The following is a 24,996-nucleotide window of genomic DNA, read 5'->3' on the forward strand; positions in this document are numbered from 1 at the left end:
CTCCCGACAGTAGTGCGTGTGTACAGTCCGCGGATCGTTCAGAAACAGCCTTATCAGTCTGCAGACAGACTGTACACACGCACTACTGTCGGGAGAACAACCGCCCAACGGAAGGGTCTGACAGACCCGTCGTTCTCTGTAGTAGTGTGTGTGTACGCACCTTATAGCTAGCTGCTGGGTACAGAGTTTGGAGATTATTATGGTGCCAGTGTTTACTTGGACTTAACTGAACAATGCATTTATCACACAAAGGTGATAAGGAGGAAAAGAGAATTGCTTACACAAGTGATAACGCTGAAAGGTTTATCTAAAAATGGCTTTGACTTGGTTCACACTTTAGCCAGATCTCCAAAGTGGACAGTGCAGTATTCGCTGAGGTGGTCTGTTGTGGTACCTCTTGTGGTATGTTGGAGTCCGGAAGAGATGCATTTCCACCATTGCCTTCTGGCAAATGGGAAATGCACCCGCTTGTCCGGAAAAATCCTGCATGTCAGAGCTTTGCTATCCTCTCTTAACCACAATGGATACTGCTGACATGTGTGAACTGATCCTATTAATAACATAAGACGTGTTGACATCTGGGTTACTGCATTGGTTCTGATCTGGCATAAGAAAAAGAAAAAAAATCTGTTTTGCGTTCTTATGTCACCTGATTCAGGTCTTTTGCAGTAGTTCAAAGACAGCCTTTTTTTTTTCAACCGACCTGAACTCAGTACGTCCTCTCTAAAGGTGTGCAACAGCATAATAACCTTAACAGAGGAACATTTCTTTGTTACAGCTGATACAAATCCTACAATAAGTCTGCAATGTGTCTACTTCTTGTTTTTATGGAAGCAGACATTGAGTTAACAGCCTGTGCTTTCAAATAGGCTTATCTGCCATCTCTGCCATGGCAGTCATGTGAAACATTGGAGAGATCAAATTACAACTTGTGATTAGACACAAATGAGGGGGAATTAGACAGGCTAAACTCTCTAAATACATACAGGGTGCATTTCTCTATGTTTCCCTTTTGTCCTGTGCAAGAGTTCAGGTCCACTTTCAAGAGAGGTAATCCGGCCCTGTGTCCTAGCATGCATACTGTCTGTCAGTGGGAAATGGGGCTAGTGAGTTTGTGATGTGCATAAAGGGGGAGGGGTGGGGGTAATTCTCCTAGCGAAACATCTTTATGCTAATATTGAGAGGCTTTTCCCCACCTCTGCTTGCTTTGATGCTGGGCATTTGGTTTAGATGCCACCGAGCGCTTAGATAAGCTGATGATAACGACTTTTTGACTGTGATGCTAGGTACACACTATGAGATTTTCTGGCAGTTTTCCTGCCAGATCGATTATTTTCAACCTGTCTGATCTGATTTCCAATCGATTTTCCGAATGATTTTCTATAGAAGTGAATGGAAAATTGATAGGAAAATTGTTCAGAAATCAGATTGGACAGGTTGGAAATAATCGATCTGGCAGGAAATCTGCCTCATCGTGTGTGCCTAGCATGAAGCTTGAGGTTTGGGTACAAGGGGTTGGCCTGAGCACCAAGACTTAACTATTATATAGTCCTGGCCATCCAGATATCGGCCACCTGATGCTTAAGTTGTCTGCGCATATAAACTTTTGATTGGCTCGTTTTACCACTTCCATGTAGTATGAGAGCTTACTTATACAATCTGTTCAGAGCATTCAAAATCTTAGGCCTCTTGCACTCTGCATGCATTTCCGATTCCGATTCCGCTTTTTAATCGTTTTTTACCTCCGATTCATATTTTTAATCTTTACTGCATGCTGCGTTTTTTTGATCCGTTTTTCTGTTGAATGTATTCAGGGAAGATCGGAATTGAAAATCGGAATCAGAAAATGGATTTGCAGTGTGCAGGGAGCCTTAAAGGAATACTTAAGTCTAGGAAAAAAAATGACATTTACTCACCTGGGGCATCCCTCAGCCCCCCGAAGCTGGATGGTGCCCTCGCAGCCCCGCTCCGATCGTCCTGTCCCCGCCGGCGGCTACTTCCGGTTCGGCGACAGCCGCCGACAGGCTGGGAACGCGGCTGATTTTCCGCGTTCCCAGCCGCTGCTATCACTCTCTATGCTGCTATAGCGTATATATATACGCTATAGCAGCATAGAGAGTGATAGCAGCGGCTGGGAACGCGGAAAATCAGCCGCGTTCCCAGCCTGTCGGCTATAGCAGCATAGAGAGTTATAGCAGCGGCTGGGAATGCGGAAAATCAGCCGCGTTCCCAGCCTGTCGGCGGCTGTCGCCGAACCGGAAGTAGCCGCCGGCGGGGACAGGACGATCGGAGCGGGGCTGCGAGGGCACCATCCAGCTTCGGGGGGCTGAGGGATGCCCCAGGTGAGTAAATGTCATTTTTTTTTCTAGACTTAAGTATTCCTTTAAGGTGGCCATACACCAGAATATTATGGGCAGATTCAACCAAGAGACAAATTTATCTCTAATCGAATCTGATTAGAGATAAATTTGTCTCTTGGTCGATTCTGCCCATACACTAAAGGCCAATTGCCATCCGATTTCAGCATGAAATTATCAGTGAATCGGCTGAGCCCGCCGCGTCCGCCCTGCCGCTGCCCCCAAAATGTATAAATGTATGTAGTGTGTGCATTTATACATTACCTGTCCTGTAGCAGCTTCCGCACGGTGTCCGTCCATCTCGCCGGGTAACATCCGCATACTCGCCGGCGGCGCTTAGCGTCTGACGTTAGAAGCTATGCGCTGCTGGAGTGTATGCGGATCCCCGTGAGATGGACGGAAACCGCGTGGAGGCCAACACCAGACAGGTAATGTACAAATGCACACACTACATACATTTATACATTGCGGTGGCAGTGGCGGGGGTTTCGTTGCTCGTTCGCAAACTGGCTGCCATACCGCCGCGCACCCTACCAACCAACTTCGGCCCACCATCTTGCAACATGAGCGATCGACCGTGCAGCCATTTTCTGGTCACTTTGTCGGTCGGGCATGCACTTGGCAGCACCAATTTTCATCCATTTCGATTATAATAATCGAATTGGATGGCGAATTGGATGGATGGTTAGTCGGCTGATGTATGGCCACCTTTAGATGGAGGTGGTAAAATTGGCCAATCAAAAAAAGGATGTGTGTTACAGGCTCTAGAACTGGCACCTAACCTGGTGGTGCCTAAACCTAAGAACCCTCCCGGTGGTGCCTAACCAAAAGACCCCCCTAGTGGTGCCTAACCGTAAGACCTCCCCCCAGTGGTGCCTAACCCTAACACCCCACCAAATTATAGTTTTCAAAACGAATATCAAAATGATTTTAAAAAAAAGTAGAATATCAAAATGTTGAAAAGTTACAATGATAACTAAAAAAATGATAATTGTCAAAACATATTTCATAATGATATTATTTGAAACCACTAATTCTGAAAATGAAAATTTTCGGTTTGGTGCACGACTTGTCTACTTCTCATATGCGCCCAATTTTCTTGCCTCCAGGTTTATAAACTATGGAAGATGTTGAGGAACATGGGAGAAACACAACTGAGGACTTGTTCACACTATGAGCGCTTTTCGTTTTTGAAAAGCGCTGGTGATTTTTAAAAGCGCTTGAGCAATGCTACTCAATGTGAGTGTTCTCCCATGAGCGATGAGCTTTCTTTCCAATCGCAAACACGGCTCCTGCACCATTTCCTGAGCATTTGCGCTTCAATACAATGTATAGGGAAATCGCAAAGTGCTTTGAAAAGTGATTTACGGAGTGCTTTTTAAAATAAATTCATTGTATTTATTGAGTTCCAGGTCAAAGAGTTCATGTCCTGATTGTCGTCAGAAAAAAACAAAAAACTACCAAACAAAAGCGTTTAGAAAAATCACTTGGAAAATCGCTTACACAAGCTCCCACAAAATCGCTCAGCGCTTGTGATTGTGCTGGCGATTTCTAATGTGAACTAGGCCTAAGGCTCAACACACACCATACAATCTTGGTTGTACAGATTTACCAAATCTATGTAGTATAAGGGCAACATAAATATGCACATGTGCGCCGCAACAATGCCGGGCAAATTTTTTAAAAATTTAACACTGTCGCACAAATTTGAAAAATATGCATCACCATAGACTTACATGACGTCCGGTCCGCTGCACGTCGCCACGCAAGTCGACCAGTAACGTAAGTATGCGCACACGACAGAGTTGCGACGATAACGTCATTTCTGCCACATCGCAGATTTTCACTGGCATACCGTTGGCCTACGGTAAAAACAGGCCAACGCACCGCAACAGTGTGAAAGGGGCCTAAAGTACTGTGTACCCCAACTGCGGTAGAAAAAAAAATCAAATTGTTATACTGGGCATACACGGCTCGATTTTGCCGCTCGATTCCGCAGTCAATTCTCTTATTTTCCGCTCGTTTTTTCTTATCTTTTTCCATTCACTTGAATCCGGAATCGAGCAGTGAAACGATCGGGCCGAAGATCGGACATGTCGGAAATTATCTATCGAGCCATCTTAATGGCTCAAAATCGAGCCGTGTATTCCCAGCATAACAGCTAAAGCATTATCAGTAGTTCAGAAAGAAATCTGAGGGTGCCGACTCCATAGAAAAACAGCACCAGGGCCGCATTTTGACTTGCATCTCGGAAAACCATATTGTGTTGACAGTGGCAGCTCCAGATTTTTTTTGTTTGGGGGGTGGGGGGCATAAAGGGGGCACAATAGTTAGCTGGTGGGGACCACTGGGGCATATCAATGGAAAGGGGCAGGGCCGGGCCGAGGCATAGGCTGGAGAGGCTCCAGCCTCAGGGCGCAGTGTAGGAGGGGGCGCACAATTCATTCCTAATTGTGTTTGAAGCAGAAAGAAATAAGAAAAGGGGATACATGGCAGTGACTGCAAGCCAGATAACTAGATATTAAGGTGTTGGGGAGGTTGTGGGCCCTGTGGCCCTCTTAGTCTAACAGCAATCAGTGTGTGACGGCTGGGGTGGGAGGGATGGAGGGGCGCACTTTGGTGTCTCAGCCTTGGGTGCTGGAGGACCTTGTCCCTGCTCTGGAAAGGGGCAGTACGCTTTGCAGCGCCCGGCCCCCGATTCGAATCTCAGCCAGGTCAACATCTGCAAGGAGTCTGTATGTCATCCCCGTGTCTGTGTGGGTTTCTTCCAGGCACTCTGGGATCCTCCCACATCCCAAACAACATACAGATACGTTAATTGGCTTCCCCCTAAATTGGCCCTAGACTATGATACATGCACTACATGATACAGACACATGACTATGGTAAGGATTATATTGTGAGCTCCTCTGAGGGACAGTTAGTGACAAGTGACAATATACTCTGTACAGCGCTGCGTAATATGTCAGTGCAATACACAACAATAATCTATCACAGTATGCATAGCGTATTCAGCCGACATTGCTTGTCATCCACTGTGAATCCTCACTTTTACACAGTGTAGCTATGTGCCTCCAGATAGAAGAATTAAATAACCATGTGACTCAAGATGAAAGAATTAAGTAGTCACATAACAGCAGATAAAGGAATTAAGTAGTCACATGACTTCAGATAAAATAATTAATAAGTCACATGCTTCTAGATAATTATCGGTAACATTCCACCAGATAAAATAATTTAGTAATCACATGCCTCCATATAAAAAATGAGGTTGCCATGTTCCTCAAAATAAAAGATTCGTCACCAGGTGCCCCCTATACACAACTTCCAGGAGGGCACAGTGATCCCCAACTAGTCAGTTTAGTGGCTGGATAGTGTACTGGTTAATAGTTAAGTGGTTGGATAGTGTACTAGTTTCAGTCTAGGTTAAACCTAGACTGAAACAATCACAAAAAAAAGAGTTTCACTTACCTGGGTCTTCTACCAGCCCCCTGCAGCCGCCCTATGCCCGCGCTGTCACGGATCGATCCTTCCTGTCGCCTGCAGCCACTAAGTTTCATTCTTGCTATGTGGATGGCCACTGCGCCTCCACGGCCCTGGCGGCACGCATCCTCAATCACGGTTCCGCCGCCAGGAGCGTCCTGTGCATGCGCAGAATGAGAAATCCCAGTGATGGGAGCGTAATCGAGGATGTGCACAGCCAGGGCCGCGCAGGTGCAGTGGCCATCAACTGGCCAATACGAAGAATGAAACTTAGTAGCTGCGGGGGATTGGAGAATCAATCCGTGACAGTGTGGGCACAGGGCGGCTACAGGGTGCTGGTAGAAGCCCCAGGTAAGCGAAACTCTTTTTTTTAGGTTTCAGTTTAGGTTCCCTTTAAGGACTCTGCCTCTCTGACACAGGCGTTCACACCCCAGCTCTTCTTGTTCAGCAAGCCAGCACCTATTCAATAAGGAGACCTTGGGCAAGATTCCCTAACAATGCTACTGCCCACTGAGCTTGCCCTAGCAGCTCTGGTGTTTTGAGTCCGGCAGGAGAAGCAAGTGTGATTTAAATATTATTTGTCTTGTCACTGATGGGCTGAACACCCAAGACAAAATCCCTCTGGAAAGTTAGCATACTTCTACTCACATGTGTTGAAAATAGCTTTACATGAAAACCTGATCAATAATTAATTATACTTATTTTACAAAGTTTTGAAGATATAAGATATCAACCTACCCCACAATGTCCAATAAGCTGTTTGGCACCATTCACACTCGAAACGGCATATTGCCACCTCAATAACCAATGAAAGAGCAGTAAAAGCATTTATGCAAATCTTTTTCCTCTGTGCACAAGCAGCTCCATGCTACTGCGCAGGTGTGGAACGTCATTGCTCCAGCGCAGCACGCCCGTACAGGAACTGCAGTGCAGAGGTGGGGTGTAGGAGGATTGGAGAAGCCTGGATCATCCAGAAGGGTAAGTATCTAACTTTTGCAAATCTGTAATCAAGCAAAAACTCGATTGGAAAAGACCAGTCTTTTACCAATTAAAGGACACCCGAGGTTAAAATAAAATAATTAAATAAACAATTGTACCTATCCTCCTTCTCCTAAAAATGACTTTAAGATATTCCACAGTTTTATTTTATATTTAAATCTACTTTTTAACTTTTTACTGATTTTGCTCAATGACACATTCATTGAAGTATGCCAGAGCTAAACATCTGTGAACTATTGACTCTTTTTATCTTTCCTGCTCTCAGAAGCCATTTTCAGCTAGGAAGGTGTTTTATAGTTGTAATTTGTTATCAGTGAGGGTCACACTGTGGTCTGACCCAGTCCTAAACTGCCACTTACATACCTGATGTTTAACTCTTTCACTCAGAGAAAGAAAGAAAGGAACACAGCATAGTTATTTGCGTACTAGGCACTGTATATACACATGTCTATCTCATCATGTCACATTTCACCTCGGGTATCCTTTAGGCGCAGCAAGAGCACTGGGGGAAGGAAACATAGGCAGGAGTGGAGTGAAATTGACTGTCGCATAGAGTTGGTCTGCTTCGAGCTGTACAAAGTGTTAGCAGCTTTCTAGTTGACAGTAGATCTGATATCCGCTGAAATCAGGACGATATTAAGTGACGCAAGGTGGTAAACTAGGTAAATGATCAATACTCCCTTATTTTTAATCGGAAAAGTATTGATCATATTAATGAAATCAGTCAAATTTTCAGATTGATCCAGTCAATCTGATCCCATTGATCAGGAGATTTGTTGTGCATTAGTTGTCCCAATCGATCATTTTGGATCGTTCTTATGAAGAATTGTTCATAACCGATCGTTTGGCAAATTGTATCATTAGTGGCCACCTTTAAGTTATCTGGTCTGCAAATAAACGATTCTGTCAGCAGTATAGACATCAATAGACTAAACAATTGTTCAAGCATTTAACAGTAATCATGACAGAAAAGACATTTCTAGAGGTTGCGCTGGCGACAACAGGAGAAGATCTGATGAAAGATCCTTCCATGATCAAGAAGATGTCAAGCGATGTGATGTGAAACAACAGCAGAAGACTGCAATAGAATGCCAGACAATTGTAAACCAATATGCCGATATGCCCATTGTGGCTTAGTGGATAGCACTCTCGCCTTGCATCGCTGGGTCCCTGGTTCAAATCCCAGCTAAGTCAAACATCCGCACAGAATTTGTATGTTTTCCCTGTGTCTGTGTGGGTTTCCTCAGACACTTGTGTTTCCTCCCACATCCCAAAAACCAAAAACATACAGATAAATGAATTGGCTTCTCCCTAAAATAGACTACAATAGCCATATGACTATGGTAGGGATTAGATTGTGAGCTCCTTCGAGGGACAGTAAGTTACAAGACAATATACTCTGTACAGCGCTGTGGAAGATGTCGCGCTACATAAATAATAAATGATGCAGGATGTGACATAGTGGAAAAGACTATAGGGGTAAAGGTAGCCATACATCTAGCGATGATGGGCAGATTCGACCAAGAGACAGATCTCTCTCTAATCGAATCTGTTTAGAGAGAGATCTGTCAGCTGCCCATACACCACAGACCGATTCCCGATAAATTTCATGCTGAAATTGATCCGGAATCCGCTTTGTTATGCTGCCTTGCCGGACCTTTCCCCCTAATGTGCAATGTACCTCCCCAGTGCACAATACATTACCTGTCCGTGGCTGACACTTGTCCTCCGCTGCCGCTGGGCGTTGTCCTTCGTCCATATACATGTCCCACGTGGTGGGATGAGTAACACGGGCGCGTATTTGATGTCACAGACGCGCCTGTGTTACTCTGGCAACCATGTGGGCGTGTGTATGAATGAAAGACAGCGCCCGGAGCCAATGGAGGACAAGCAACAGCCACGGACAGGTAATGTATAGTGCACTGGGCGGATACATTACAACAACAACAACAAATAACATTTGTAAAGCGCTTTTCTCCCGTGGGACTCAAAGCGCATAAGCATGGCTCCGACCATCGTGGTACAGAGGAAGAATTTTATAAGTCCGGAAATGCCAGGCTAAACAGGTGGCTTTTCAGTCTGAATTTGAATAGCTCCAGGGTTGGAGCTGTCTTTACTGGGTGTAGCAGGTAGTTCCAAAGAGTAGGGGCAGCATGACAGAAGGCTCTATCTCCAGATTTTTGAGGTGCACTCTGGGAGTGACCAAGTTTATAGAACTTGCTGATCTGAGGTTGTGAGAGGTGTGGTGCAGCTTCAGCAAGTCCTTCATGTATCCAGGGCCCAGATTGTGCAGGGATTTGAATGTCAGCAGTCCAATCTTGAAGAGTATTCTCCATTCTACTGGTAGCCAGTGCAGTGAGCGAAGGATCGGTGTTATGTGACAGTGGCGAGGCTGGTTTGTTAGCAATCTGGCAGCAGCATTCTGCACTAATTGCAGGCGACGCAGGTCCTTTTTGGGGAGGCCAGCATAAAGGGCATTGCAGTAGTCCAGCCGTGATGTGATGAAGGCGTGGACTAGGATTGGAAGATCCTCTGGAGGAATAAGATGTTTAATCTTTGCAATGTTCTTCAGATGAAAGTAGGAAGATTTAACTACAGATGAAATTTGGTTTCTGAAACTCAATTCCCCATCGATTAGTACGCCAAGGCTGCGCACAAGGTTGGAGCTGTTTATGTCTGAATTCCCAATCCTGATTGGTGTTGCTTTAGGATAGAGCTGTTTTGATGGCGAGTGCTGGCTTTGGACAAACAGGACCTCAGTTTTGTCAGCATTCAGTTTCAACCAGTTATCATTCATCCATGCCTGTAGCTCAGCTAAGCAAGAGTTTATTTTTGGAGTAGGGTCTGTTCCCCCAGGTTTGAAGGACAGGTATAGCTGTGTGTCATCGGCGTAGCAGTGGTACGTCAGGCTATGACGTTGGATAAGTGTACCGAGTGGCAGCATGTAGATTGCAAACAGCAGAGGGGATAAGATTGATCCTTGTGGCGCTCCGAATTGTAGAGGTGCAGGTTTGGACACTATAGGACCTAGGGATACTCTCTGTTTTCTGTCAGTCAGGAATGATCTGAACCACTGGAGGACTGATCCACTGATGCCACAGTAGGATTTCGGGGTTTTTTAGGGGGGACAGCATCCGTTCGTTGCTCATCCTGATATCTCTCGCCATTACTTCTGCACACCCGATCCAGCAAGTTGGCCCTACATCTTGCAGCATGTCCGACCGATTCATGGGACCAATTTTGGCCCCAAAATTGGTTGCATCCTTGATTGGGCAAGCACTTGGCGGAACCGATTTTCACCTAATACAATTATAATAATCAAATCGAATGTTAGATCGGCCATCAAGTCGCCTGATGTATAGCCACCTTAAGTGCCATAGACCATGTTTAATGAGCTCTGCACACACCGCTGATAAGGAGTAATTATCTGCCGAAGTCATCTGTAGAGTTGGTTGTACATAATGTCAGAGCGCCCTTGCGGATCTTTCATTTGTTGCTCCCTCCAAGATTAACTTTTACTCATTGCATAATTGTGTTCCTTTCCTATAGTTTATAGGGTATTACTCAAGCCAAATACTTTTTTGTTTTTGTTTTAATACTCTAATTCCCTATAAACTACACAAGCCACACCCACAGGTTTTCCGAGAGCCAAGGCACTTTCAGACAGTAGCAAGGGCTCATGGGAGCTCACTCTGGGCAGGAGGAGGGGGAGGTATTACTAGCCAGAGATTTCAGAGGCCGAGGGGCGGAGGGAGGAGGAGGGGGGATTAGGTTTTTTTGCTCAAGATGCAGATAAGCCTGCCTCTGTGCAATGTTTACAAACAGCATGGCTGCTGTCATTGTATCACAGGAACAAATAATCATATTCTATTAAAGCTGTTTGCAGCTAGATTTGCTGTGTAAACCATCTAAAATTTAGATAAGATATATAGACAAGTTACTTGTTATAGTTCGTTTTTAATCTCGGATCCGCTTTAAACTAAATACCCACTGGCAGATTACGGCCAGATGGTTCAGGTTTTTTTTCCAATGAACGATCATCCCCAATCAATCTGTCCGAATCTGCAAGTGTTGTTTGCGGCGTCAGAAACAAACGATTGTGTAAACCATCATTTATACGTTTGCGGCAAAACCTGCGAAAGCCCATGAGGATTGGAGCGGTCATGTCCGTTACGCAAATGAATGATCGCCGCGGGTGGTGGGCGTAATGAAACCACTCAACAAGTTTTCGTTAATTCACGTTGCGAAAAAAAATTTGTTGTGAAAAATCGTTCGAGAAAATCACTTAGTGGGTATGGGCCTTTAAACTTTCATTTGTGCTTATGATTTTCAAACTATATCTGAAAGTATCCGTCATTTCCAACTATTTTAATTCACCTTGTGTAGCCATGCTAAACAACCATCCATTGTATGCATGGGCAACCTAATAAAGCATGGCAGTATTATCACTTTTTAAAGTCCTTTGTAAACTTTCCTCTGCATGAGCTGATCTGCAGCCAGCGAGGGAGCTCTACCGCCCTCCCCACTAGAGCTGAGCAGACTCGCAGATTAGCTTGAATAAACTTTTCTTCCTCCCTGTAGAAAGTTCAATCTCCCTGTAGTCCCCAGGCGTCACGGGCGGGCGTGGCCCGGCCCTGAGCAGATCCCGCCCCCAATAAACCACGCCCATGAACTGCAACTGACTCATTGAGCTAATTTCATTCCTCTCTTCATTCCAGAGATTCCTCTGAAAAGCTGTCACCTTTCCAAAATACCAAGCCTGCTTCCCTAGCACCAGTACCAGCACCACCAACAACAACAGCAGTGGCTGGACTGAGCCAGAGGAGCCCTCCTCAGCCTCACCTGACCTTCATCACACACCAGAGGAGGGGGCAGAGACAATCCAACTCAGTGCTGCCCAAAAGAGAAAGAAAAAAAAATACAAGACTTTCCCCCATACAAAGTGCTGACCAGGGGCTGCCTTCCTGCTGCCCCTATTCACTGCCTTGTCCCTGGCTTGCCTGATCCCCCCACCATAAGCTGGTGGTCTTCTTCTAATAAAAGCCCTGCACGACTCTCCTGCTGGCAAGGTAAGCAGAAAAAGTTCCAGATCTGTGAGTTTCTCTCCCTCTCTCTCCCCCCCTGTCTATCACAGGATCCGGCAGCTTGGAATCCTTGTCGTTTCTAGCATGTTTGGCATTTTTTGGGTTCCTTTCTCTCTTCCTGATCACTTTGAGCTTGGAGAGGAGGCTGGCCGGCAGCTTTCCCTGGCCCTGAGCTGCCCCAGAACACAGGAGGGGGGAATTTTTTCCTCATTTCTGCTGATTTTATTTTTCTCAAAGCTCTCCATAGAGGTTGGATCATGGATCGGTCGTGGTGGCTCGGAGCGATCTATCGCCCAGATCCTGGGATAAAACTTTTCAACAGACTTTGGAGAACTTTACAACTGACTGGTCAGTTTTTAATGTTTTTTTTAAAACCGACTCCGATTTTATTTTTCGATCAAGAACACGCCAGCGAACAATCAGAATTGGACATGAAAACGCATACTTCTGTAGCTTTAAAATTAGAATATTTAGACCGATAAGATTTTGATCGATAAAACGATCTGATTTCTCGAAATAACTTAGTGTGTGTTCCCAGCATTAGGGTTAAATAGCCCTCACCCCATTGTCTGTAGTGTTCTGTCTTTCATTGTCCCAAGAGTTCTCTGTAAGTACTCATGGCTGATCTCATCATGTTCCCAGAAGGACTTTTTAAACTTTTTTTATTTTTCTATTTAGTTTTTGTTGTATTGATATAGGCTGTTGTTGCCCTCCCACCCTACAATCCCACCCCTTCCAGTCTGGGATCTGCTCTGATTCTCTACCCATTTAAGTCCTGATCCTTTGTTTTTCCTCCTTTCTGCTGATCTAAGCAGGAAACCCCCAGCGCGGGGCAAAGCGTGGAGAGCTTAGCTTTTTTTTCCTCCAAATCCAAGTTTAATTTTCCACTTCTTTTGTCCTATTATTTTCAGATGCCCTTCCTCCTACTCTCATATCATTTTTTGACATCCAAGTATAAGTTTATTGTGAAAGCTGTCAATTTTTAATCCATAGCTTAAAAAGTTTTGAAACTTTTTTTTTTTTGTTAAACATAGTAAGCGTTTAGTTCCCTTTCTTGCTTTGTATATAGAATGTATGTATGTTTTGTTTTTTTTAAGGTTGTGTAGCAGTCATAAGTTAACACTTTCACTCCTGGTGCCTTACAACATCTTATATAATATAGTTTTAGCATTAAAAATAAAGTGTTTATATTTTTGACTATCTTTGAAGTCTTAAAATAAGGTCAGTTAGTATGAAATTCTCAGTTTTTGACGTGTATAAAGTTTTGAAGATTTCAAAAGCTGAGCCTTTAATAACTTTCTGAAGCCAAATACGTTTTGTCAACCTAATCGAGCCAAATGATTAGTTTCCTACTGTTAAGCGGTGTAAGGATATTATGTAGCGCTAGGTGGACTCAGAAAAGTTTTTTTTTTTTTTTTTTTTTTTTTTTATGCAGCTGGACCTTTGTCTTGGTCTCCAGTAGGGTGGGGGGTACAGGAGCTAGAGAGGAGGGGGGCTACTTAGAGGGGATTCTGTATATGCCACATTGACCAACTGTTGCACTCCAGTCTGTACATAATGGGAAAGATATGGAAAAGCTGCAGGGAGGAGGTGGAGGTTAGAGGGAGAGAAAAAGGAGGGAGAAGTGTAGATAAGGAGGGAACAGTGCAGGCTTTCAAAGTTTGCTCTCTTTGTTCAGCTGCTTGTGCTGTACAGCTCCTGCCATGCTGGCTGGCCTCTGCTGTGCCTCTTGTTTGTTTTGTAGTACCTAGATTGTAAATATAGCAGGAAACACTTTTTTTTTCTCACTGGCAAGCAAACAAATCTATTGGTTTAACTGAGAAAGTGGGGGCTGGGCGAGGCAAGAAATCGGACTCAAAGGCCCAGCATTGGTGCTACTGTAGCTGCTATTGTCTGTCTGTGGCTGATTTCAGAAGAACTGGTTCAAAAGCGGCCTGTCACATTAATAGCTTTGTTAGCAGCCCCATACACTAGACAATCTTGATTGTACAATTATGTCCATTTATATCATCTGTGTGGTAGATGTGTTAACAGACTTTAAATAGTCCCTTGTGTTATGTAGATGTGATGTGATTGGGCATCAAAATAGTATGGTGTATGGCCAGCTACAGTGTTTAGATTGTGTGTTATTCATATGGAGGTTGAAGGTGCGTACACAAATGCGGTTGGAGCTAGTATGGTTGAGAGGACCCAGGAAGAAACCTCATAGGGAACAGTTCTCCAATCGCACCACCCTCTACAACAACAAAACATTTGTAGAGCACTTTTTTCCTGCAGGACCCAAAGTGCATAAGCTTGTCTCAGATCAGTACATAGTGGTGCGTACAGGGGGAAAAGTTATGTGATCATAAATGCTAAAGAGGTGGATTTTCAGTTTTGTTTTAAACTTGTCCAGGGTTGGAGCTGTCTTGAATAAGTTTGGTAAGGCATTCTACAGGGTAGGGGCAGCATGACAGAAAGCTCTGGCTCAAAGTTTTTGGACTCTGGTGGTGGTCAAGTTGTTGGATCCTTTTGATCTGAGGTCATGGGTGGTGTGATGCAGTTGCACAAATCCTTCAGGTATCCAGGGCCTAGGTCGTGTAGGAATTTGAATATTGGCATGCCAGCATGCTACAACATGAAACGTTGTAAGTGGCCGAATAGTGTAGGCGCAGTTATTACTACCCATCTGAAACCTAAACGTTGGTGCTGTCATTGGAGAACTGTTGAAGCGGCATCTAATCACGGAATTCCCCTATGAGGTTTCCCACTGGGTCACCTCAACCATACTAGCGCCATCTCATGTCAATTTTAAGTAATTGTTATTATTTAGTATTTATATAACGCTGTACAGAGTATATAGTCTTGTCACTTAACTGTCTCTCAGAGGGGCTCACAATCTAATCCCTACCATAGTCCTATGTCTAGGTATGTATTGTGTAGTGTATGTATCGTCGACAGCCCCTAGGCTGGCCAAATAACCTATCTATATGTTTTTGGGATGTGGGAGGAACTGTAGTGCCCGGTGGAAATTCACACAGACATGGGAGAACATACAAACTCCATGCAGATGTTGCCCTGGCTAGTATTAGAACCGGGGACCCAGCACTGCAAGACGAGAGAGCTAACCACTACACCACCGTGCTTATTGCCCAATTTTACAACTTACATGTAGTAATGCCAAAAACACACAGTGCAATTTCCTGACCGACTGACAGGAATCAGACCATTATTTCCGATAAGTTCGATAATGAGATTTTGTGAAATTATCTTGGGAAAATTTGTTCCGCTATTGATTGGGAGCAGTTTGGACATGTACCAACCACACAACTCTCCGCCAGATTACAGGTTGATTGAACAGGTAATTCAATCGTGTGTACTCAGCATAAGAGGGCCAACAGATTTTGAATACTTTGACCGATAGTGTAAGTAAACTCTTGTACGCATCTTGTATGGATGTGGTAACATTGGCCAATCAAGATTGGATGTGTGTACCTGGCCTAAGATTGTCTCTCTCGCCAAGCCAATTGTCTCTCTCTCTCTTTGTAAAAATTACAATGATTTGTATAGGCACACCTGTTAAATGTATGCACACCTTTTCCATTGATGAGGCTTTTAGAAGGTGTTGTTGGTTTGACATCTGTCAGCTTGCATGTGGTTTTCAGCAAGTGGATGGAATACTTTTGGTAAATGCTATTGGATGCTAGACTGATACTGAAGTGTTTTGGAATTATAAGTTTGGTTGGTGTTGGATAACTCTGAAAAATAGTGTGTGTGTGTGTGTGTACATTGGCATGTGATTTCCTGGCAGTGAGCAGGTCACTAGTATACACAGTGATAGTAGGGAAGACCATGGTCTCGGCCAGCGCTAAGCCAAATCAACAATGAAGGCAGTTGGGAATTACTTACCTGGATTTTATTTGTATGCAGTAAACCTAGCCATGGCAGCCCTGTGTTTTCATGCTTTTTACATTTTTAGTCATTTCTGTTCATTTGGTTGATTTAGGGCCCATTCACACCTGAAACTGGCAAAATGGTAGCGCTTAGCCCTACAATTTTGCGCAGGTGATTTTTACTGCGATTAGCGCAGTAAAATCACTGCACACTCTGGCGATTCAAAGGGATCGCAATCAGTGCTTTTATAAGCACTGTATTGCAATTGCTCCAAAATCGCAAGAATATGCTGCAGGTAACAAGTTTTGCTATTACGTGTTAACTGTGAAAATCTCGATAGGCGGCAATCGCGGCAGTGAGATCACTGCTATAGGGTTACAATTGCGCTAGCTTTAAAAAGCGATAGCGCTTCGGCGATTAGCAAGAATCACCCGCTAATCGCACTAGTGTGAATGGGCCCTTAGCCAGAGCTCCAGAGCCAGACTCTGATCATGGCCAGTTACTCTCATTACTCTATGTAGCCTATAGATTGGTAGCAATGCAAGACCTCCAGTCTCCCAATCATGTATATTATTATTATTATATTTTATCTGTAAAGCGCCAGCATTTTCGTATGTGCTGTAGAGAGTACAATAGACGATAGTGGGAACTGTAGGAACATAAAAAGTTTACACAGAGAACAATCAAACCTATACGGCAACAGAACTAAAAAGTACTGTAACTACAGTTCATGTGTAGTTAAAACAAAACCATCAAAGCCAATGCTTAATCTTCCAAGCCTTTCTGGTGAGTGACAGCTATTTAGCATCTGTATGACGTTCACCTAAGGTTGTATTTATAGTTCACTTCACTATTGGTTATTACAATTCATTTTACAAACCATTTCCTATGATTATAATTTCTGTATTCTCCTGGATGTATGTATTTATGGTGTGAGTATAATTGGACTTTCAGAATGTGTTGTTAACACCTCCTGCTGTGCTAACAATGATATGCTGTTCTCATCCAGGCAGTGCCCAGCCATTCTACTAGATTTAAAAATAACTTAATTGTCCTAGGAGTTATTTAAACAACCTGTTTCTCTAGTTACCTTCTGACTCATTTGAATAACTTGAGTTGTCTAGCTGGCTAGAGAAATGTTTACAGCTAATGACTTTTCAAGGACAACAAATATCTCTATTCAGTACTAGTCTAGTGACACATGCTGTTAGCTGCTTTCAGTGTTTCAGTATAACTGTCATAGAGGAAGCAGGTTTCAGCACACCAGGTTGGGGAGGAGAGGTGAGTATTCTGTGGAGCGCCATAGGCGTCCTTTGGCTACCCATTTCAAAAGGTGATTTTTACTTTGTCAGGTTATATGTGGGAATTAAAACTTGCCAGTTTCGCTCATTTTAAAGTACAATTGTAAGGAGAGGGATATGGATGATACCATATTTATTTATTTTTAAACAATACTGGTTGCCTAGCTATTTTGCTGATCTTCTGCATCTAATACCTGGTACGCATCATGCAATTCCCCGTCAGATTTGGGGTCGAATACATAACTTCCGACAGGTCCAATCTCATTTTCTGATCACTTCTGTAGAAAATTGATCAGAAAAGCGATTCGAAATCAGATTGGACATGTCAGAAATTATCGATTTTACCCAAAATCAGATGGGAAATTGCATGGTGTGTACCAGGCATAACACTTATAGCCATAGACCCTGAACAAGCATGCAGCAGATCAGGTGATTCTGACATTGTCAGACCTGACAGGCTTGTTTCTGGTGTGATTCAGACACTGCTGCAGCCATATAGACCAGCAGGGCTGTCAGGCAACTGGTATTGTTTAAAAGTAAATAAATATGGCAGCTTACATATTCTTCTTACTTAAGTTGTCCTTTAAGTTTTCATATAAATAGCTTTATACCACCACTTTTCATTACATGTCTACATAATTGAAAATTGTCTCTCTAATCAAGAAGCATCTATTTCCGAATTGGAGGAAACGATGCACGCCTATAGGGATACGGATGCATGCTACGGAAAACTGCAGCATACCCTCCAGCATTGCACTGGCATGCGGTCCAGATCGCATGCTGTTGTCTGAGGCCCCTTTCACACTAGCGCGGTGCGTTAGCCTGTTTTACCGCATGCCGACGCTACGCCAATGTAAGTCTATGTTGCATTTCAGACGTGATGCGATGGTAGTGACGTATTGGCCGCAACCCCAATGCGAGCACATCTCTACGTTGGTGGGCTACTTGTGCAGTGGACTGGAAGTCAGGTAAGTCTATGGCAGTGTTCTGCAAACTTGGCTCCCCAGCTGTTAACCACCCTGGCGTTCTATTAACTGCGCCAGGGTGATTTTTTAAATCATGTACCTAGCCTAGCGCTAGCTACATGATGCCCCCCTCCCTGCGGCGTCCGCCCTTACCTTTCGATCGCCGCCGGCGTGTACCCACGTAAGGAAATCCCATTCTGAACGGGATTTCCTTGAGGGCTTCCCCCGTCGGCATGACGACGATCGTGATGACGTCGTGACGTTAGACGGAGTCCCGATCCACCCCTCAGCGCTGCCTGGCACTGATTGGCCAGGCTACGCAGGGGTCTCGGTGGGGGGGGGGGGGGCGGTTACGCGGCGCATCGGCGGTGATCGGGACCAACACGCAGCAAGCAAAGTGCTTGCTGCGTGTTTTAAAAATAAAATTGTGAAAATCGGCCCAGCAGGGCCTGAGCGGCGCCCTCCAGCGGTCATGGACGAGCTGAGCTCGTCCATACTGCCAAGGAGGTTAAGGAACTAGAAGTCCCACAATGCATTTGCCTTTATGAATCATGACTGTGGCTGTCAGACTCCCGCAATGCATTGTGGGACTTGTAGTTCCTTAACAGCTGGAGAGCCAAGTTTGCAGACCACTAGTCTATGGCAACACGAATATTTAAAAAAACAAAACGAAAACGTATTTTGTTAATACATTTCCGGCAAGCCGGTTCTTCAGCCACAGGAAGTGAGCGCTAGAGAGCCTCACTTCCTGCTTGGCTGTCAGCCAGAGAGGGATTACCGCACATTGAAGCAGAAATCTCTTAAGCCTGTTTTTGGTGGTGCGATGCAATCGTGGCGTTGCACCGCAATGCTAACGCTGGTTAGAAGTGTGAAACCGGCCTGAAAGGCAGCATTTCCCCACTGGCTGTGTATTCGGACTTAGTGGAAACAGGACTACAGATCGCCCAGCAAACTCTCGTGGTGAACCAGAACTCCAGGAGTGTGTAAGGGTCTGAAAGAGACCAAAAAGCCTCCTTGCTAAAATGCTGTGCAAAACAGAAGTATACCTTCTATAAACAGAAGGTATTTGCGATAATTCAGGTTGGAGTGAGCGCTGAGGCGTCCCAGTTAACAGGACCTAACTGGCCCATCAGGCATTTTTCTGTTTCCCTGAAGTAGGGGGAAGGTTTTTTTTCTGTAACAAAAGTGGACCTTCACTTTAAGGAAGGCTAATTTTAAACAAAATGGCATTGATTTCACTGCTGCGATTGCTGCCGATCGCGGGTGTTTTGCAATTAGTGGCAACCGCAAAGCATGTTCCCTGCAGCATTTTACTGCAATTCTGGAGCGATCGTGATACAATGCTCTAAAAAGCGCTGATCGCGATTGTTCGGAATCATGAGTGTACAGTGATTTTTACCGTGCTAATCGCTGTAAAATGACCTGCGCAAAACGCTAACGCTAAGCACTAGCGTTTTGCTTTGGCAAGTGTGAGGGGTAAATCAGGTTCTGAGGAGCACAAATCTAGCCTAGTTCAACACCTCTGACAATACCAACAAGCAATAACCAAGAAAAAAATCTGACTTTATCTGGCACAAAATATCTACAGCCAACAACAGAGCTGCTAAACTCTTCCACGCAGTCCTGCAATCCTTCCTGCCTAAAAGCCCCAACCAGATTCTCCAGGGAAAGGTGTGAAGAATTCTCTGCCTTCTTCAAAAACAAGGTGTCTGCCATCCGTGCCAGCATTACACCAACAACTTCAATTGACCACTGGACTTTGCTTATGCCTACTACCATACCACCATGGCAAGTCTTTGACACTCTGAGTGAAGAAGATTTTGGAATTCTCATTCAAAGTCTTTTCCCCACTACCTGCAATGTATCCTGACCCAACTGGATCCTTAATGCAGTGCCCAGAGTTGATTAGGCCAGTACTTCACAAAATCACTCAGTGCTCCTTGCAAAGTGGACTATTCCCAGAAGAACTAAAGAAAGCAATCATAAAACCCCTCTTGAAGAAACCATCACTAGATCCTGATTATGTGACCAACTACAGACCTGTGGCGAACTTACCATTCCTATCAAAAGTTATTGAGAAAGCAGTCGCCAACCAGCTAGAAGCCAGGCTTACAGATAACATCTGTGATACTTTTCAGTCGGGATTCAGGAAAAGACACAGCACTGAAACGGCATTAGTCCGAGTAATGAATGATCTACTTACTGCAAGGGATAAGGGTGCTCAATTCTGATTCTTCTTGACTTGTCTACAGCATTTGATACTGTGGATCATGAAATACTAATCCAGCAACTGAAGAGTTACTGTGGCCTAAGGGGTACTGTTCTTAGCTGGTCTCAGACCTTCCTATCTGGCAGGACACCGCAAGTAAGTCTGGGCACACGCTACTCTAATCCAGGGCCGCTTGCTTATGGCGTTCCACAGGGTTCTGTACTATCACCATTACTCTTTGCAGTCTACATGCTCCCACTGGGCAAAATAATCCAGAACTATGGCCTAGGATACCATTGTTATGCAGATGACACACAACTGTATCCGTCCTTCAAGCCTGGCACCCAAGACCCATCAGCATGTGTGGATTTACAAAATTGGATGAACACCAGCTGGCTAAGGCTAAACTCTGACAAAACAGAGATGTTGGTGGTAGGTGATCCACACATGATAGATAAAGTTCAAAACGCTCACCACCTCAAACTAGCAATTGGGGGAGATACTGTACAGTATAAAGACGCTGCAAAACCTTGGGGTGATCCTGGATGGAAATCTAAAACTCAGACAGCAGGTATCAGCTGTCGTCAAGTCTTCCTTCTTCCATCTAAGAAATATAGCGAGAATCAAACACCTTATCCCAGCTAAAGACCTACCCGCCCTGGTTCACACATTTGTATCCTCCCGCCTAGACTACTGCAACGCCCTGTTCATCGGATCTACAGATAAGGTTCTGCGCCCCTTACAACTAGTACAGAATGCTTCAGCCAGACTCCTAGCCAATGCCCTCCGCAGCTCACACATCACCCCAATACCGCAAACTCTTCACTGGTTGCCAGTAAAATGGAGAATCAATGTTAAGATCTGCCTGCTGACATTCAAGGCTCTAAACCACATGGGACCCAAATACATAGCGGATCTATTGGAACTTTATGCCCCTCCACACACCCTCCGCCAACAAGATGAAGATGGTTATTCCCAGGATACACCTAACATTTGGTGCTTGGGCCTTTTCCTATGCAGCCCCTACTCTATGGAACTCACAATCCGTACGAGAGGCTCCTTCTCTGGACAGCTTTAAAAAAATTCTAAAAACTCACCTCTTTTCCCTAGCCTTTGAGACTGCATGATGCAGGGTCACAGCGCTTTGAGTCCCCAGGGAGAAAAGCGCTATAAAAATATTATTTTTATTGTTATTCACAAAGGGGCGTTGCGGAGCTGTGTTATAAGCTCTTATAACGCAGTTTACCGCACTCCAATACTAATCCTATGGGACATTCGCAGTGCAACGTCTGTGTCGCATTGTAACGTTTAGCGTTCTGGTAACGCACTGCTGCAGTGAGGTACCTCTATGGGCCTATTTCCACTACACACAGATTGGATGCAGAAAAAGTGACTCCAATGAATGCCTATGGGAAAATCTCCATCAGAAAAATTGCATTTTGTGGAAACAGACCCATAGGCATTCATTGGAGTCAGTTTTTCTGCATCCATTCTGCGTCCAATCTGCGTGTAGTGAAAACAGGCCCTAAACGCCTAAGTTACCAGGTACAGGAAAGCATACTTTTCATTGCCTGTATGCTTTACTGTACCTACTTTATGCGACGGGAACACAGCGTTAATGTGCATTACCACCTTTTTTTGCATTGTAATGCTGCTTTGTGACTTTTACATCACATTAAAATGTAGCCTGAATGGGCCCTTAGTTGAGCTAAAAAAAAAAAAAAAAAAAATCACAGCAGCCTGCCGTGTTCAAACATGGCCAGATCTGTGGTCTTTTTCTCTCAAGATGTTGCTAAACTGCAGCACGGCACGACTGGATGTAATTGGTTACAGGTAAATGATAAAAAAAATCTGTGCTCCAGATAAGATTGCAGTCTGTACTTACAACAAGGCTCACTTGTACTTCACGGTGGTTATGCAATCTGCTGATCAGCGAATCTTTTAAAGAAAAACTTCACTTTTGTTGGGAAAAACTCAGAAAACAGAGTGCTTTCAATTTGGCTCTACAGGATCTTCTCAAAAAATTAGCATATTGTGATAAAGTTCATTATTTTCTGTAATGTACTGATAAACATTAGACTTTCATATATTTTTGATTCATTACACTACAACTGAAGTAGTTCAAGCCTTTTATTGTTTTAATATTGATGATTTTGGCATACAGCTCATGAAAACCCATATTTCCTATCTCAAAAAATTTGCATATTTCATCCGACCAATAAAAGAAAAGTGTTTTTAAAACAAAAAAGTCAACCTTCAAATAATTATGATCAGTTATGCACTCAATACTTGGTCGGGAATCCTTTTGCAGAAATGACTGCTTCAATGTGGCGTGGCATGGAGGCAATCAGCCTGTGGCACTGCTCAGGTGTGTTTTTGACATTGGCCTCAATTCACTAATCTTATCTTCTGTCTTTAATAACTCTTCTAGAGTTGTTACCATGGTGATAAGGCATGTAGTATTCAGGAAACATTTTACCTCAGGCAAACCTAAAGTTAACTCTTCTGTCTTTAAGTTAACTCTTTAATCCTTAAAATAACTCCAGAGTTAAAGACAGGCTGTTCATTAACTGCATGTGAAAATAACTACAGAGGAGGTAACGTAAGGAATGAAGAGATAAGATAACTCTCTTACTAGTGGAGGTAAGTTTTCTCTTGCCTTATTATCTCCAGCATGATCTTAGTGAATTGAGGCCAATGTCAGATCTGATAAGATTAGCTGCATGCTTGTTTCTGGTGTTGTTCAGACACTACTGCAGCCAAATAGACCAGCAGGGCTGCCAGGCAACTGGTATTGTTTGAAAGGAAATGTATTTGGCAGCCTCCATATTCTTCTCACTTATTCATTCTTGCTACTCATGATTAGCCTAAACTCCCAGTCATGTGCTTTCTTCCATCATTTTTGCTGTATGTTAGGGTAAGGTGATCGGAATCGGTAAAGGTAGGTGCCCTCTGCAGGCGGGGAGCTGGTATTACAGCACATGTGATGTCTACACGGCTTGTCTTAAGAATGTGACTTGGCATGTTGGAATTAGTCTTGTAATAGATAAAAAGTAGGTTGGATAAATTTAGAACCCGGTTGCCCAATCAGATGCAGCCCTAGAAGGCTCCATTGTCACTTGGAAATATGATTTCAATTAATTATCATTCTGACGTGTGTGTGTGTGGTGAATCCAGTGTTACGAGCTTCATGCAGCCAGCCATGATTTATGCTGGGCCACTTCCTACAAGAATATTTTCCACTTCACTTTTCTTTGTCTCATCATTTTTATGAATTAGAGGCCACGGTTGTACTATGGACAGTTATTATCTGTGTTACCATTGGTTTTATTTATTTAGGTATTTATATAGCGGCGACATCTTACGCAGCGCTGTACAGAGTATACAGGATCTTCTCAAAAAATTAGCGTATTGTGATAAAGTTCATTAATGTCTGTAATGTACTGATAAACATTAGACTTTCATATATTTTAGATTCATTACACACAATTGAAGTAGTTCCAAGCCTTTTATTTTAATATTGATGATTTTGGCATACAGCTCATGAAAACTCAAAATTCCTATAAAAAAATTAGCATATTTCATCCGACCAATAAAATAAGTGTTTTTAAAACAAAAAAAGTCAACCTTCAAATAATTATGTTCAGTTATGCACTCAATACTTGGTGGTGAATCCTTTTGCAGAAATGAATGCTTCAATGCGGCGTGGCATGGAGGCAATCAGCCTGTGGCACTGCTCAGGTGTTATGGAGGCCCAGGAAGCTTCGATAGCAGCCTTAAGCTCATCCAGAGTGTTGGGTCTTGCGTCTCTCAACTTTCTCTTCACAATATCCCACAGATTCTTTATGGGGTTCAGGTCAGGAGAGTTGGCAGGCCAATTGAGCACAGTAATACCATGGTCAGCAAACCATTTACCAGTGGTTTTGGCACTGTGAGCAGGTGCCAGGTCATGCTGAAAAATGAAATCTTCATCTCCATAAAGCTTTTCAGCAGATGGAAGCATGAACCCACTTTTGAACCAGAACCAGCGGCAGAGGGGCCTGACCTGGGCTACAGAGAAGCAGCACTGGACTGTTGCTCAGTGGTCCAAAGTGCTTTTTTTTCGGATGAAAGCAACTTTTACATGTCATTCAGAAATCAAGGTGCCAGAGTCTGGAGGAAGACTGGGGAGAAGGAAATGCCAAAATGCCTGAAGTCCAGTGTCAAGTACCCACAGTTAGTGATGGTCTGGGATGCTATGTCAGCTGCTGGTGTTGGTCCACTGTGTTTTATCAAGGGCAGGGTCAATGCAGCTAGCTATCAGATTTTGGAGCACTTCATGCTTCCATCTGCTGAAAAGCTTAATGGAGATGAGGATTTCATTTTTCAGCACGACCTGGCACCTGCTCACAGTGCCAAAACCACTGGTAAGTGGTTTACTGACCATGGTATTACTGTGCTCAATTAGCCTGCCAACTCTCCTGACCTGAACCCCATAGAGAATCTGTGGGATATTGTGAAGAGAAAGTTGAGAGATGCAAGACCCAACACTCTGGATGAGCTTAAGGCCGCTATCGAAGCATCCTGGGCCTCCATAACACCTGAGCAGTGCCACAGGCTGATTGCCTCCATGCCACGCCGCATTGAAGCAGTCATTTCTGCAAAAGGATTCCCGGCCAAGTATTGAGTGCATAACTGAACATAATTATTTAAAGGTTGACTTTTTTTGTTTTGAAAACTCTTTTT

The 24,996-nt window shown here is 43.9% G+C and overlaps 1 protein-coding gene across 6 annotated transcripts in view; it reads left to right on the plus strand.

The window, feature by feature from the left end:
• The window catches only part of LOC137521654 (transcriptional enhancer factor TEF-1-like), a 248,741-nt gene that overhangs the window by 108,935 nt on the left and 114,810 nt on the right, over positions 1-24,996 (plus strand). For 2 of the 6 annotated variants that reach the window (XM_068241184.1, XM_068241192.1), the window contains exon 1: positions 11,544-11,908. The exons of 3 other annotated variants lie outside the window; for them this stretch is intronic. The gene's annotated coding sequence lies outside the window, so the exon portion shown is untranslated. Of the gene's footprint in view, positions 1-11,543; positions 11,909-12,157; positions 12,272-24,996 lie in introns of those variants that run through there. One more of the 6 variants, XM_068241189.1, reaches the window with a different exon arrangement.

Source organism: Hyperolius riggenbachi, chromosome 6 (genome assembly GCF_040937935.1).
Source record: "Hyperolius riggenbachi isolate aHypRig1 chromosome 6, aHypRig1.pri, whole genome shotgun sequence".
Lineage (NCBI taxonomy): Eukaryota > Metazoa > Chordata > Amphibia > Anura > Hyperoliidae > Hyperolius > Hyperolius riggenbachi.